The sequence below is a fragment of the Vulpes lagopus genome, chromosome 8 (assembly GCF_018345385.1).
Source record: "Vulpes lagopus strain Blue_001 chromosome 8, ASM1834538v1, whole genome shotgun sequence".
NCBI lineage: Eukaryota > Metazoa > Chordata > Mammalia > Carnivora > Canidae > Vulpes > Vulpes lagopus.
The window spans coordinates 96,861,329-96,876,492 of record NC_054831.1 but is presented as its reverse complement, the minus strand read 5'-3'; the positions used below and the strand labels follow the sequence as shown (position 1 = coordinate 96,876,492).

The 15,164-nt window shown below is 39.0% G+C and overlaps 1 protein-coding gene across 2 annotated transcripts in view; it reads left to right on the top strand.

The window, feature by feature from the left end:
* The window catches only part of ELOVL7 (ELOVL fatty acid elongase 7), a 79,870-nt gene that overhangs the window by 38,111 nt on the left and 26,595 nt on the right, over positions 1-15,164 (top strand). The window lies entirely within an intron of this gene.

Sequence of the window (15,164 nt, the reverse complement as noted above, 5' to 3'; positions counted from 1 at the left end):
AATAAATAAAAATCTTAAAAAAAATAAAATTAAAAAGAGGTTACAACTCATACCATAGAAATACAAAGGGTCATAAGAGACTACTATGAAAGATATACACCAATAAATTGAACAGTCTAGAAGAGGTAAATTCTAGGCATTTAGTCTTCCAGACTGAATCAGGGAGAAATAGAACATCTTAATCAACTCATTGCTAGTAAGGATATTGAATCATTCATCAAAAGCTTTCCAACAGACAAAAGTCCAGGAACAGACAGCTTCACTGGTGAATTCTACCACACATTCAAAGAAGATTTATTTTTTTTTAAAATTTTTATTTATTTATGATAGTCACAGAGAGAGAGAGAGAGGCAGAGACACAGGCGGAGGGAGAAGCAGGCTCCATGCACCGGGAGCCTGATATGGGATTCGATCCCGGGTCTCCAGGATCGCGCCCTGGGCCAAAGGCAGGCGCCAAACCGCTGCGCCACCCAGGGATCCCCTCAAAGAAGATTTAATACCTATCCTTCTCTAATTCTTCCAAAAAATTGAAGAGGAGGGAAGGCTCCCAAACTCATTTCACAAGGCCAACTTACCCTGATACCCAAGCCAGAGAAGGGTTAATAACCCTTATAGACCTAGATACAAAAATGTTAAGAAAATGTTAGCAAACTGAATTCAGTGATGAAGTAAAATGATCATACCCTGTGATCAAGTGGAATTTACCCCAGGGATGCAAAGATGGTTCAGCATCCATAAATCAATCAATGTGATACAGCATGTTAACAAAATGAAAAGTAAAAATTATATGATCATCTCAGTAGATGGTCAAAAAGCAATTGACAAAATTCAACATCCATTTATGATAAAAACTCTCAACAAAGTGGGTATAGAGGGAACATATCTCAACATATAAAGTCCATATATTAAAAACCCATAGTTAATATCATACTTAACTGTGAAAAGCTGAAGGCTTTTCCTTTAAGGTAAATAACAAGACAAGGATGCTCACTAGCCCCACTTTATTCAACATAGTATTAGAAGTCCTACCCACATCACCTAGTAAAGAAAAAAATAAAAGGCATCCAAACTGGAAAGGCGGGAGTAAAACTGCCACCATTTGCAGATGACATGATACTGTGTATAGAAAACCCCAAAGACTCCACCAAATAATCTACTAGAACTGATCAATTAATTAACTAAAGTTTCAAGATACAAGCTTAGTGTGCAAAAATCTGTTGCATTTTTTACATACTGATAACAAAATATCAGAAAGAGAAATCAAGAAAATGTTACATTTAAATCACATCAAAAAGAATAAAATGTGTAGGAATAAATTTGACTAGGTGAAAGATCTGTACACTGAAAAGTATAAGGCACTGAAGAAAGAAATTGAAGGTATCCTGTGCTTATGGATTGGAAGAATTAATATTGTCCAAAGCAATCTACAGATTTAATGCAATCCCCATCAAAATTACAATGACATTTTTCACAAAGCTAGAGCAAATAATTATATTTGTATGGAACCACAAAAGACCCTGAATAGCCAAAACAATCTTGAGAAAGAACAAAGCCAGAGATGTCACACGCTCAGATTTCAAACTATACGACAAAGCTGTAGTAATCAAAACAGTATGGTATTGTCATAAAAACAGACATATTGATGAATAGGACAGAACAGAGAGCCCAGAAGTAAACCCACACATATATGGTTAAAGGTGTCAAGAATATATGATGGGGAAAAGACTGTCTCTTCAATAAATGGTATTGAGAAAACTGGGCCACGATCTTACACTTTATGTAAAAATCAACTCAAAGTGGATTAGAGACATGAATGTAAGATTTGAAACCATAATCCTCCTAGAAGAAAAAATAGGCAGTAAGCTCCTTGACATCAGTCTTAGCAATGTAGTTTTTGTTTGTTTGGTTCTGACTCCAAAGGCAAGGAAACAAACAAAAAAAAGTAAACTCCAAAGGCAAGGAAACAAACAAACAAAAAAAAGTAAACAAATGGAACTTTTTGTTCATTGAGTGTCCAATTCTTGGTTTTGGCTCAGGTGGTGTTCTTGGGGTCCTGAGATCAAGCCCCACATCAGGTTCTATGGGGGGAGTCTGCTTTCTCTGTCCCTCTCCTTCTGCCACTTCCCTGGCTCACTTGCTCTCTCTCTCTCTCTCTAAAATAGATAGATAACTTTTTTTTTAAAGGCTTTTACAGAGTGAAGGAAACCATCAACAAAATGAAAAGAGAACCTACTTAATGGGAGAAGATATTTGCAAATAATGTATCTGATAAGAGATTAATATACAAAATGTATAAAGAACTTTTACAACTCAACAACAACAACAAAAATGAACAATCCAATTAAAAATGGGCAGAGGATTTGAATAGATGTTTTTCCAAAGAAGACACACAAATGGACACCAGGGACAAGAAAAGATGCTCAACATCACTAATCATCAAGAAAATGCAAATCGAAACCAAAATGAGATATCACCTTACACCAATCAGAATGGCTAAAATCAAAATGATAAGAAGTAACAAGTGTTAATCAGGATGTGAAGAAAAGGAAACCTTTGAGTACTGTTGTGGGAATATGAATTGGTATAACCACTATGGAAAACAGTAGAGAGGTTCCTCAAAAAATTAAAAATAGAGCTACCATATGATCCAGCAATTCTCCTGGGTATTGATCTGAAGAAAACAAAAACACTAATTCAAAAATATATACATTAATTGCAGCATTATTTATCACTATGTTGAACATCTAAAGCTGATATTGCCTTATCAATTATATTACAATAAATAAAAATCAATCAACCATATCCAGTAAAAAACAAAACCGATTTTGGAAACAATCTAAGTGTTCATCAATGATCAATGTGTAAATGGATAAAGAAGATACAGTCTGTGTGTGTGTGTGTGTGTGTGTGTGTAACTTGAGGGTATTATGCCAAGTGAAATAAGTCAAACAAGAACAAATACTGCATGATATCATTTATATATGTGGGAGCTAAAAACCAAAACAAAACACAGACTTATAGATAGAGGAAAAAGATTAGTCATTGCCATTGGGAGGGAGATTAGGGGGGTGAAGGGGATTAAGAGGTACAAACTTCAGTTATACAAGAAGTCATGGGAATGTATAGCATGAGGAATGTAGTCAGTAGCATTGTATTAGGTTTGTAAGGTGAGCGATAGTTGACTAGATTTAATGTGGTAACCATTACACAATGCATACAAATGTCAAATCACTATGGTGCACACCTGAAACTAACATAATATTGTATGTCAATTATATCTTAATAAATAAAGATCAATCAATCCTATCCAGTAAAAATAAAAAAAGCAATAATATTAGTTGATTAAACAAAGGAATGAGTTTCCCCTTGGAGGTCCCTCTGCTTGCAGTTCATGTCTCTCCTCTCTCCCAGGTGCATGCATTTTTGCCTATTGAAATCTTATTCTCATAGCTCAGGTCATGTATCCTCCCCTCCGCTGTGCCTTTCTTCCTGGTCATGTGTGCAGGAGGTGAACCTTCATTCCTAGAAGCTGTAGTACTCTCTGTGAACTGTTTGTGTGACCCTGTGTTCTGCTTTGCATTTTAGGTATCTGTGTAGGCATTTATTTTTCCTGCCAAATCGAAAGTTGTTTGAATTGAGGGACCACAGTTTTAAAATAATATCGTATCCTGCTCAGCACTTCCTTGCACAATAACAAATGCTCAAAAACACCTTTGGTCGGAAGAAGAAATGAGCCAAGAGAGTATGGCGTTTGTTGGAAAAAAGTAGTGGAGAAGGCCTAAGGGATGGGGTATTTGTTCTGGCCCCTTTGCCTTGTCTTTCTTTCTTTCTTTCTTTCTTTCTTTCTTTCTTTTTTTCTTTCTTTCTTTTCCTGAGTTTGCAACATTTCAAAATTCTTTCAGCAGATGTTTATCAAGCAACTATTTTACTCAAGGCACTGTTCTAGGACTTAAGTTACAAATAGGAATTAAACTGTCCTTGAGGTATTCCTCAGTTCTTCTGACAGAGAATCAAGGCCTGCTGGTCCCGATGGTCACTTCCATCTGTACATTTTTTTGGATGCTTTTCTGAGACTTATTCATCCCATCTTCTAGAATCTTTCCACGTGTTGAGGCTGAGGGCAGGGTTCCTGTCTTTATTGTCCTGTTCCCTACTGCACCAGACTGAGTTTTTTTATTATTATGCAAAAAATTAATTTGTTTAACATTGACAGAATGTGTCTCTACACAAGTGAATTTTCTAGAAAGCTAAAGCATTTTTTAAGTTTTTTTATTTATAAATTTATTTTTTATTGGTGTTCAATTTGCCAACATATAGAATATCACCCAGTGCTCATCCCGTCAAGTGCCCACCTCAGTGCCCGTCACCCAGTCACCCCCACCCCCCGCCCACCTCCCCTTCCACCACCCCTAGTTTGCTTCCCAGAGTTAGGAGTCTTTCATGTTCTCAGACTGAGTTTTATACCTGCTAATGACTTAAGCAGGTTCTCTATTTACCCTAAATGTTCTCTGAGTCTTCTCTAAATTTGCCTCGTGTTTCCAGTGTTAAATGCTGAATTGGGACCAGAGACTTGGCAAGGATACTAATGGCTCTGCTTAGATTGAGAAGCCCTCTGGGAAGCCCACAAGAGTGAGAGTAAGCACAATAAATAGCATGTTTAGCATTGTGCTGAAGTTTTACATGATTTATATTTCCTGGTGGAGCCTTTTGCTAATATCACTGCTTTCTTGTCCTATTAACATGTTGAAGTTGTTCAGAGAGCATCCAAAGTTTACCTGCTTCTTGCTCAAACTCAGGAGTACTGATAAAGTTGTAGAGCTCAAGCCCAACAGAAATGTAATCTGAATTAGTCTGCTGGGTCTTGCATGTATAGTTGTCTCTATTAATGGAAAGTAGAGAAGTAGAAATCAAGATGAAACAATGGAATAGTAAGAAATGGAATGTATGGTAAAGATATTTGTTTTGAGATCCTGCTTGACATGGAAATCACAACTCTTAAACCTGATCGAAGGGCAGACCTGGGTCTATCCATATAGAGAGCGTGTTAGTATGTACTATCATGTCATTGTTATTGGGGGGTGAGAAACACTCAATGCATACCAGTCAGGAAAATGTAAGTTCATGGAAGTGGCATAACGATTACACTTGTGAGTTCAACCCTATGCTGTCCTGTTTATGAATTTGGAATGTGTCATCTGTATCATCAAAGAGACTGTGGCACAAGATAATTATAAATAGCAGATACATAAAAGTGACTAGAAAGTCTTCTGTGGTGCTGCAAAGAGTGCTTAACTTATTAACCATGCCTTATTTAAACAAACAAAAAAGTCAAGGTTAGCTTATCCTGAGCACCTATCAGCTGTACAAGCAGCACGTAGATGGGCTCACTCTCAGAACTTCAGTCCATGTTAGAAATGTCACTACAGGGAGGAGGGCAGGGAGGATGGGGTGACTGGGTGACGGGCACTGAGGGGGGTACTTGACAGGATGAGCACTGGGTGTTAGGCTATATGTTGGCAAATCGAACTCCAATAAAAAAATATTCAAAAAAAATAAAAAAGAAATGTCACTACAGGTAATCTCTTCAAGGCAGTTTCAGCAGACATTGTTTCTCGAAGCTAACCCCCTTTCCTTATTTCAGGCTCCTCTTCCTCTCTGAAGCCCTGTGCTTCCCCATGTCACTGTGGGGTTGCGGTAAATGCAGTACCAATTACCCTAAAGAAGCCACTGGGATCCCAGTCATTTCTCAGTGCTTGGCTTAGGATGGGATGCACCTCTGGGAAGGGACGTTTCAATGGTTTCTAGGGAGCATGGGGAAGGAGTTGGAAGCTCCTAAAAAAGAGACACAAAGACCCCTTTATGGTCTGGATGAAGGTGTATGAGAATGTGATATTTGGAATGACTGCCACCATCTTTTCCCACCAGAACGACAAAACTGATAATAATCAACTCAAAAGACCTTTCCCTACCGTTAGACTTCTTTTTCTAGAACTCATCCTTTTACTGCTTAAGCCACTTCAAATTGAGTGTTCTCTTACAGACAAAAATCTCTTCCCTGATACTATAACATTCCTATTTGCAAAACAGGAAGTTAGTTTCTTTATTTGATATTTGTGGTCAGTTTTGTTTGCCTAAAAGACAAGGCTTGTATCTGAATTTTCTGTAATTTATTAAAACCTAAGATGTGGCGATGATTTTCCCTTTCCCAGGTGTTTGGGCACTTCAAGCTTATTTCACTCTCAAAATAGGTTAGTTTCCTTCTATCTTGGGTGTATGTGCTGACTAAAAGATCTCCGAGAATTTCACATCTCTTATGGGATGTTTTACATCATCAGAGAACTTTCCAGTATTGATTGCGCCTCCTGTTCCTGCCCTCCTTGACCCAGATGTCTTATCATATCCAGATGACATTCATTAACTGGATCCTTTGTCACGAATTTTAGGCCATTTCCTCATGTTGTGGGTGTTGCTGTCTCTGAGAATGGCTTATACAGAATTTAGAAAGGTTCCCAAACCTGACCCATCACCAGAATCTCCCCAAATACACTAACTGAATCCAGATTTCTCTCCAAGTAATTCTGATTATCTCAGTGGTCTGGCAACCACCAAGAGAAGGGATAGAGGAAGGAGAAAAATTGTAGTGACCTGATTCCATACTTCAAGTAAATGGCTCCAAATCTCAGCTGACGAAATCAGCTATGTAAGAAAAAATTCTTTTCTTTAGAGATTAATTTTTATTTTTTAAATAAAAGTTTATTTATTCTTTCAGGTGGCAGGAACCTAATTCAAGCAATTCTAAATATGGCTAACTCTCTCCGTTCCCCTCAGCAAGTTAAAACAAGCTTATGTGAGATCAAGTTAGTTGGAAGGAGGAGCCCTTTAGTCCTCCGTGTCCTTTGTCTACATTGCTATCCCCTGAGATATCCAGGATCTCATCCCATCAACACTTTGGCCACTTGTCCTCACAGATCCATGCTGTTGCTAGCTGCATGCCTGCTTCATTTTCTACAGCTTTTCTGCATTTTTTCTGGGTCTGTGGAGGGTAATCTGGTGTTACCCTGGTAACCAGTGTTTCTGGTGCTCTTGCTCCATGCCAGAGTAAGAGAAACTCTCCATGCCAGACTAAGTCCCCATCATCCACCTGTTCCCCCTTTGCCCAGGTAACTGAGCCTGACCACTCCTCCTCTCTCCCATAATCCTACCTGGCACCTAGCCAGGGCTTCTCGTCCTTCTCTTTGAGATCGGCACTAATTGCTTTCCCTCCAACTCTTCCTCCCTCAGTCCTGAAGCTTGCTTTTCTGTGCTAGGAGGCATGGAGACCTCAGATGTTTCCTCTCAGATCTCTTGTTTATGTCCTTCGGTTCTTCTGTATGGCTAAGCACCTAAGCTTTCCTAACTCTAAAACCAGGATAAAACTTTGTTCATCTGCTTTCTGTTGTTCTGTTTCACTCCTGAGATAATTTATACAACCTAGCTATTGAATAGAAATAGAAAAAAAAGTAGGGGAAGTGATAAAGGAAATCCCAAGGAGAAACATAAATATATAAAATTAAAATAAAATGCAAAATCCCATATGGAAGGTATGTCAAACATGTATTTTTGCTTCTGCAGAGTGTGTGTGTGTGTGTGTGTGTGTGTGTGTGTGTGTGTGTGTATTATAGTACACTCACATATACATGTGTGGTAATTAGCAACATTGAAAATTTGTCATTTGAAATCGGTTTCCACTGAACCAATTTTGGGTTCTAAATTCACTTTCTTTTCATTGGAGTTCATAGTAGATGATAGAGAAAAAAGATTCAAACTAATATGCTGGAGGGGACGCCTGGGTGGCTCAGCAGTTGAGTGTCTTGCCTTTGCTCAGGGTGTGATCCCAGGTCGAGGGATCGAGTCCCATGTCCGGCTCCCTGCATGCAACCTGCTTCTCCCTCTGCCTGTGTCTCTGCCTCTCTCTCTCTGTCTCTCATGAATAAATAAATAAATATTTTAAAAATATATTTTAAAAATAAAATAAAATAAAATAATATGCTGAAATGTACACATATAAATGAGTGTTTCCTAAGTCACCTGAGGCTACTATACATTTTTTCCACTAATGTTGCTATGACACTAAACATTTCTGGATTTTTTTTTAATTGTCTTAATGCTACAAAGCATAAGTTGAAAATGTTAGTAGTAAATTACAAGTAAAGCTACTCTGTTGCCCTCTCTTCCTGCTCCACTTAACATGGTGAAGTTCAGCTTCATCCATTTACCTTCAAAATCATTCTTTAAAAAAAAAAGATTTTATTTGTTTATTAGTGGGAGAGAGAGAGAGAGAGTGCGGGTGAAAGGGGCAAAGAGAGGGTGAGAGAGACAAGCAGACTCCCCGCTGAGCAGGGAGCCCGACTTGGGGCTCCATCCGAGGACCCTGAGATCATGACCTGAGAGCTAAAGTCAGATGTTTAACTGACTGAACCATCGAAGTGCCCCCAGATTCATTCTTAACTTATAATTGGTTTATGACCTGATTTTTTTTTTATAATTTTTTTAAAATTTTATTTATTTATGATAGTCATACAGAGAGAAAGAGAGAGGCAGAGACACAGGTGGAGGGAGAAGCAGGCTCCATGCGCCGGGAGCCTGATGTGGGATTCGATCCCGGGTCTCCAGGATCGCGCCCTGGGCCAAAGGCAGGCGCCAAACCGCTGCGCCACCCAGGGATCCCTGACCTGATTTTTAGAAGTCATAGACAAAGATGTTTTTTTCCTTTAAAGCCATTTAAATGACATTCTGAAAAACATTGAAATCAATTTGTAAAGAAAAGCTCAAAAATATTTTTGAATGACAGCGTCACTGAAATGTATAATTGCTAAAGTGATGACTCTGAAACAACTATTCTTATCCAGATGAATAAATGTTGCTAGTTTAGTTTAAAACAGTGGTTCCCAACTAGGGATTGGCAACTTGACAGTTTCTCGAAATTTTTTGGTTGTCTCAACTGGGGAGTTTCTTGCATCTAGTGGGTGGAGGCTAGGGTTAGTGCTAAACATCTTACAATGCTTAGGACAGCTTCCCACAGGTAGAAATTGTCTGTCCCCAAGTGCCAGGAGAGCCAAGGTTCAGAAGTCCAGGTTCAAACAATTTTTTTTCAAAGATTTTATTTATTTGAGAGGGAGAGAGAGAGAGAGAGAGAGAGAGAGAAAGCACAAGCAGGAAGGAGGAGCAGGCTCCCCACTGAGCAGGGAGCCAGATGTGGGGCTGGATCTCAGGACCCTAGGGTCATGACCTGGGCTGAAACCAGACACTTAACCAACCTAGCCACCCAGATGCCCCATAAATAATTATTTTATAGTCCATCCTCAAGTTTTAATGTGCTTAAAAGTTTCTGCTCCCCTTCCCCTAGCCTCAGTCTGATTAAACCACTGGGATGGAACAAACTCAGATGCCCAAACCTTCTGTCCATGCTTAGACTCAGGAGCTCTTTGAAGCTTTCTTTCTGCTTACACAGCGGATGGGGGTGGGAGGGGAAACCGGATCCAGGGAGGAAACAGGCAGGGTGGGGGATACACAGGAAACCCGAAGATTAATATCTAGGTGGAAGTTTCTCTAGCAGTCTTTGACTTCTTCCCGCAATTTTTACTTCTTATGTCAGCATTTTTTCTTCCCAAGACTCCATGTGAACTCTGGTTTTCTAGCTTCATTACTCAGAGAGAGGCTGTCTGACACTTTAAGCTGAAGACCTTTTACCACCCGGTCGGCTGAGGTCCCAACACCCAGCTCTGACTCACTACTGAAACCCCCTTGTCCTCCCCTGGTGAGTCAGCATTGAGGGCCTTTTCCTTTTCCTTTCCAAGCTGGCTCTGCTCTCTCCCCTTAGAAAGCCGTCTGCATTTGAAGGCACATTTCCCTTATCAGTTCTCCCATGAGCCGTTGTGATTTCTATGTAATGGCTTGATTTGCCCTGCCCCCCCTTCTTTGTTTTGTACAAGGGTAAAATTTCAAACCACACCTCAATATGAGGCCAGACCTGGCTTTCCACAGGAAGGCCAGCTGTTTTGTGTTTATGCTGCTGTCCTCATTTCCACGATAGACCTCCACCCCTATGCTGTACCTTCCTGTAGGCTCCTTTTGTGTCCTCTAGCAGTATCTGTGGCTAACCAGATCTGTTCTTGCAGGGTTGTCCCTGATGTCACATTTCCAAAGCAAATATCAGTGGGGGGAGCTCAGAACCTTCTGAACATCCAAGGGGAAGGTAAAACCATAAGGCCTTGTTCCTGGATCATAGACACGCCCCAGGAAAGCCATATGCTGACTCTGCCACTCCTTTCCCCCAGAGAAGGTATCCCGTACATATTTTACAGGGTTTGGATAAATCTCTACCCATGAGGGTTCGCCAGGAAATTGTGGGCCACGGGTTTAGAGTTCTGGACTTCTGCTAGGTATTTCCTATCACAGACAGCTCTAAGGTCCTGTCCTTATCTGGGTAAATCCCACCAAGAAGTTCTTTCAGATGAGTTCTGTGTTGCAATTACTGTTAAGATAGCTTTGAGCCAAATGGATGAAGTGATACCACATACTTGTGGTATCTGATGTGTTCTGGCATTATGTCCATGCTCCACAGACATAAGCAGCCTGTGTCCTTGAAGAGTCTTCACCCATGGAAGTGCCTTCCATTGGCATCAGGTACATTTCTCACATTTGAACTTGACATCATTAATGTAGACCTAAGGTCTGGGCGGTTTCAGTCTCTTCTTTACCAAATGACCCCAGTCACCATGTAATACTGTCAAAAACAAGGAGAATTCATGGGTTAATGGTAGGTAGTGGCACTCCAGCAGTCCTCCAACAACAAGGCCTGTGGGGGTGGACCCTTCCAGTTCCTCCCTTGTCTCTTCCCTTGATGGATGTGTGGTCATTTGTCTCCCGTTTTTGAGTTTTAGGTCTCTGCTTCACCTACATGAGAACCCTGATTTTTCGGCATCACTAATCCTGAAATTTTATGCTATCAACCATTTTAAATTGGTTATTAAGGTCCCAGGGGTGCTATTAGCTAGAAGATATCTCTAAAACTTCACCACATGGAGTAAGTTTCTTCTCATCTCTATATACCACTGTCTAGCAGTCAAGTGGCCATGTTAGATCACAGGATAGTTAGGGGTCAAGGAGATGCCTGACTCTAGACTAGGAGTAGCACTATATCTTTTCCAGGACCAGCAAGGCCTCCCCAAATTCAGTTAACAATTTTCTAGACCAATCCCTATAAGGTAATGTTGGCATCCAGTCCAGTCTTGTCCCAGCTTAGAAAACTCTCAGCTGTGTGTTGTCACTTCCAACAGGGTTAAAGGATCAGGTTTTCTTTTCATCTCCCATCTCTACACAGATATGCACATTCCTTCTCTTCTGGCGGGCCTACAAGTGTTAAGGACTGTTGGATACCAGGTTATTTACAAGTAAAGGATCAGGGAGAGAGACCACACTCTAGGAATGTGGGCTAATGGATCCCTTTCCTCCCTCACTGGTGCTCCATCTCTCACCTCCCTGGACAACATCTGCTCTTGCTGCTGCTTCCCATCTAGTATGAATTGCTCATCTGACTACCCTTCCCTTCTCCCTTTATCTCTGGTTTATGTTTGGGATTAGAGAATGTTTGGGATTAGAGAAACCAGCTCTGTTTATTGCCCATGAGTATTTCTGACCTGCAGAAGACTGTGGTTTCTTGAGTTTCTGTGCTTTTGGGAGGTTAAAGAGAGGGAAGTGTCCTATGTGGAATGAGTGGGGGGAAAAAGAAGAGGAAGGAATTGCACAGAAAACAGAAGAATACTTTGAAATGTAACTTCAGCATACACCATATATAATTAAAACCTTTCACTCTGGTTTGGAGTAATTTAAACAGCATGATTTTGGCAGTTTAATTATGAGAATAGTGGCTTGGTGTCTTTTTTATCTGTGGTTAACGTGCACAGATAAGTAGCTTTTAGCATGGTCTAAACGCTCCAGGGCACTTGGGTGGTATAGTTGGTTCAGTGTGTGAATCTTGGCTTCAGCTCAGGTCATGATCTCAGGGTGGTGAGATCAAGCCCCACATTGCGCTCCATGCTTGGTGTGGTGTCTGCTTGAGATTCTCTCTCCCGTTCCCTCTGTCCCTCCTGTGCTCTCTCTCTCTCTCAAATAAATAACCTTTTTAAAAAAAAAATTAAATAAGTGAAAATTTAAAAACCCACTTATACCAAAACAGTTGAAAAATATCAAGGGAAGAATCATGGATAATCAACATTCCCGTTCTTAAAATAAAAGTAGTAGAGTTTTCTCTAGATTTGTTGCATAAAATGCCATTCAACTCTACTAGATAATAAGTTTGGCAAGATATTCTCCAATTAAATCGGCACAACTTATCTCTGCAAGTGATGATGTCTGACTTTGATTTAATGTTCATTCTTTATTGGATTTTGTGCTCTAAACATTATGAGTATATATTATCTCACATGGTCCCCAAAACAATTCTGAGTTACCTTATTTTATCTTGGTAGATTGTAGAAACGTCATTTTACAGATTAGGAAATTAAGTTTTCATTTTGCCCAGGGTCACACAGCTATTAAAAGGTGAGATTCAAAACAAGGCTTTTGTGACCCTAGAGCCCCTGCTTCTGACCCCATCTTCATTGTAGAAAGAATTCATGGGGAAGCAAGAGTCTAGGATGACTTGGGAAAGATCCAACATCACCACAGCCAGTGTTGAGTCTGAGCTCATCTTAAGGACACAGGATGTACCAAAGCCATGCTGAGATACTTCCTGAACTTGGAGAGATCCTCTGGAGGATCCTTGGATGGACCATTGAGGAATTAAAATAAAAATCTCTCTTTTGGGCAGCCCAGGTTGCTCAGCGGTTTAGCACCGCCTTCGGCTCAGGGCATGATCCTGGAGACCTGGGATTGAGTCCCACATCAGCCTCCCTGCATGGAACCTGCTTCTCCCTCTGCCTCTCTCTCTCTCTCTCTCTCTCTCTCTCTCTCTCACTCTGTGTGTGTGTGTGTGTGTCTCTCATGAATAAATAAATAAAATCTTAAAAAAAAATCTCTCTTTTGTGTGTGTATGTGCATTTGTGCATGGGTGTTTAAATAAGAATGTTCTAGCTAAGGTGCAGCTGATCCTATCTTTTTTTTTTTTTAAGAAATATAAAATATTTCAATTCTTTGGGCACTGGAATGGCTCAGTCAGTTAAGCATTTGATCTCAGAGTCCTGGGATCAAGCCCCACATTAGACTCTTTGCTCATTAAGGAGTCGGCTTCTTCCTCTCCCTCTCCATCTGTGCTTTCCCTCTCCCTCTCCCTCCTCTCTCTCTTTCAAACAAATAAAATCTTCCAAAATATTTTAATTCTTTATTTTTGGAGAGGTAACGTATTTACATTAGTTAAAAACCAAACAGTATGAGGTCTGCCTTCTACCCCTTCAGCCCATTTTGTACCCCATTCACTTACCTGTGGATATCTTTTCAGTTTGTTTTGTGCTGACATAAATAAATGCAAATTTATATCCTCATTCCTTCCCTCCTTTTTTATATATAAAAGTCATTTTAAAATTCTGTAACTTCCTTTGATTTTTTCATATAGATATTTATCTTGGCTATCTTTCCATATCAGCACATGGAAAACTTCCTCATTCTTATTTAAAAGAGCATGATATTTCATGGTTTAGATGTATTATTTATTAACCAGTCCACCTTTATTATACATTTGGCTTATTTCCAGTCTTTTGCTGTTACTGATGCAATAAATAACCTTGAATATATGTCATTCTGTATATGTGCATGTGTATCTATAGGATGAGTTTCTAGGAGTAGCATTGCTAGCTTAAAAAATATGCATTTATAGTTTCTACTGAAATTACCATTACTAAGGGTTATGATCATTTGCACTGTATGAATTTGCCACAGTCCTTTCAATACATTTTTGGATTTAGGCCAATCTAAATGATAAAATGTTTGGACTTTAGCCCATCCACTGCAATAAAATATTGTAGATTTCTTACTATGATTAAAGGTAAGCAACTTTTCATACATTTAAAAGCCATTTTTATTTCCTTTCCTATGAAATTTGCCCATATTTTTCTTGACTTATAAGTGTTTTTCTTATCAATGTTTTGAACTCTTTGTATATTAAGGAGAGTGGCATTTGTCTGTAGTATGAATTGAACATATTTTTTCCTGTTTGTCATTTTCTACTTAATTTTTTCTTCTTGATTTTCCTGTGGTTACATTTGTTACTATTCCCTTATGTCTTTTTTTTTTTTTTTTAAGATTTTACTTATTTATTCATGAGAGACACAGAAAGAGAGAGGCACAGACATAGGCAGAGGGATAAACAGGCTCCATGCAGGAAGCCCGATGTGGTACTCGATCCCTGGACCTGGGATCATGCCCTGAGACAAAGGCAGACACTCAACTGCTGAGCCACCCAGGTGTCCCTCTCTTATGTCTTTTGTATTTTAAGTCAAAGTTAGAAAGTCCTTTCCCCACTCCAAGGCTAGAAAAGTATTCTCTATGTTGTCAAATAGTACTTTCATGGTTCCTTTTTATTTTTTTCTGTTTTTCTTATTTAAATCTTTGATCTACTTGGAGTCTATCTTCATTTACAGTATAATGTTTGGATCCAACGTCCTTTTTCCAGATGGCTATCTAGTATCACATCATTTTTTGAGGAATTGCTGGTAGTTCAGTGCCCACTAGTTTGAGATGCTACCTTTATCATAAACGATATGTTTTAAAAATAAATATTTTATATTCTAAATATAAATATGTATTCTATTATATAATACAATATTTTCTATCATATATATTCTTGGCAAAACAACAAACTTATACTGAGGATACAAGTTTATATATGTATTATAAATATAAATGTAAAAGAATATATTCTATATTAGGTCTATATGTTATATATTTAGAATATATTCTATTATATATTATATATATATATTTACACTTATAATGTAAATATATGTTTTAAAATGGCTTTCAGAATGCTAGAAGAAAGTTTAAATTTTCCTGTTGCAGGCCTAAAGAATTTCTTTAAAATTTACCATATTAACTATTTTTGAATGTGAAGTTCAGTGGCATTAAATACATTTACATTGTTGTGCAACCATTACCACCATCCATCTCCACTCCAGAGCTATTTCATCTTC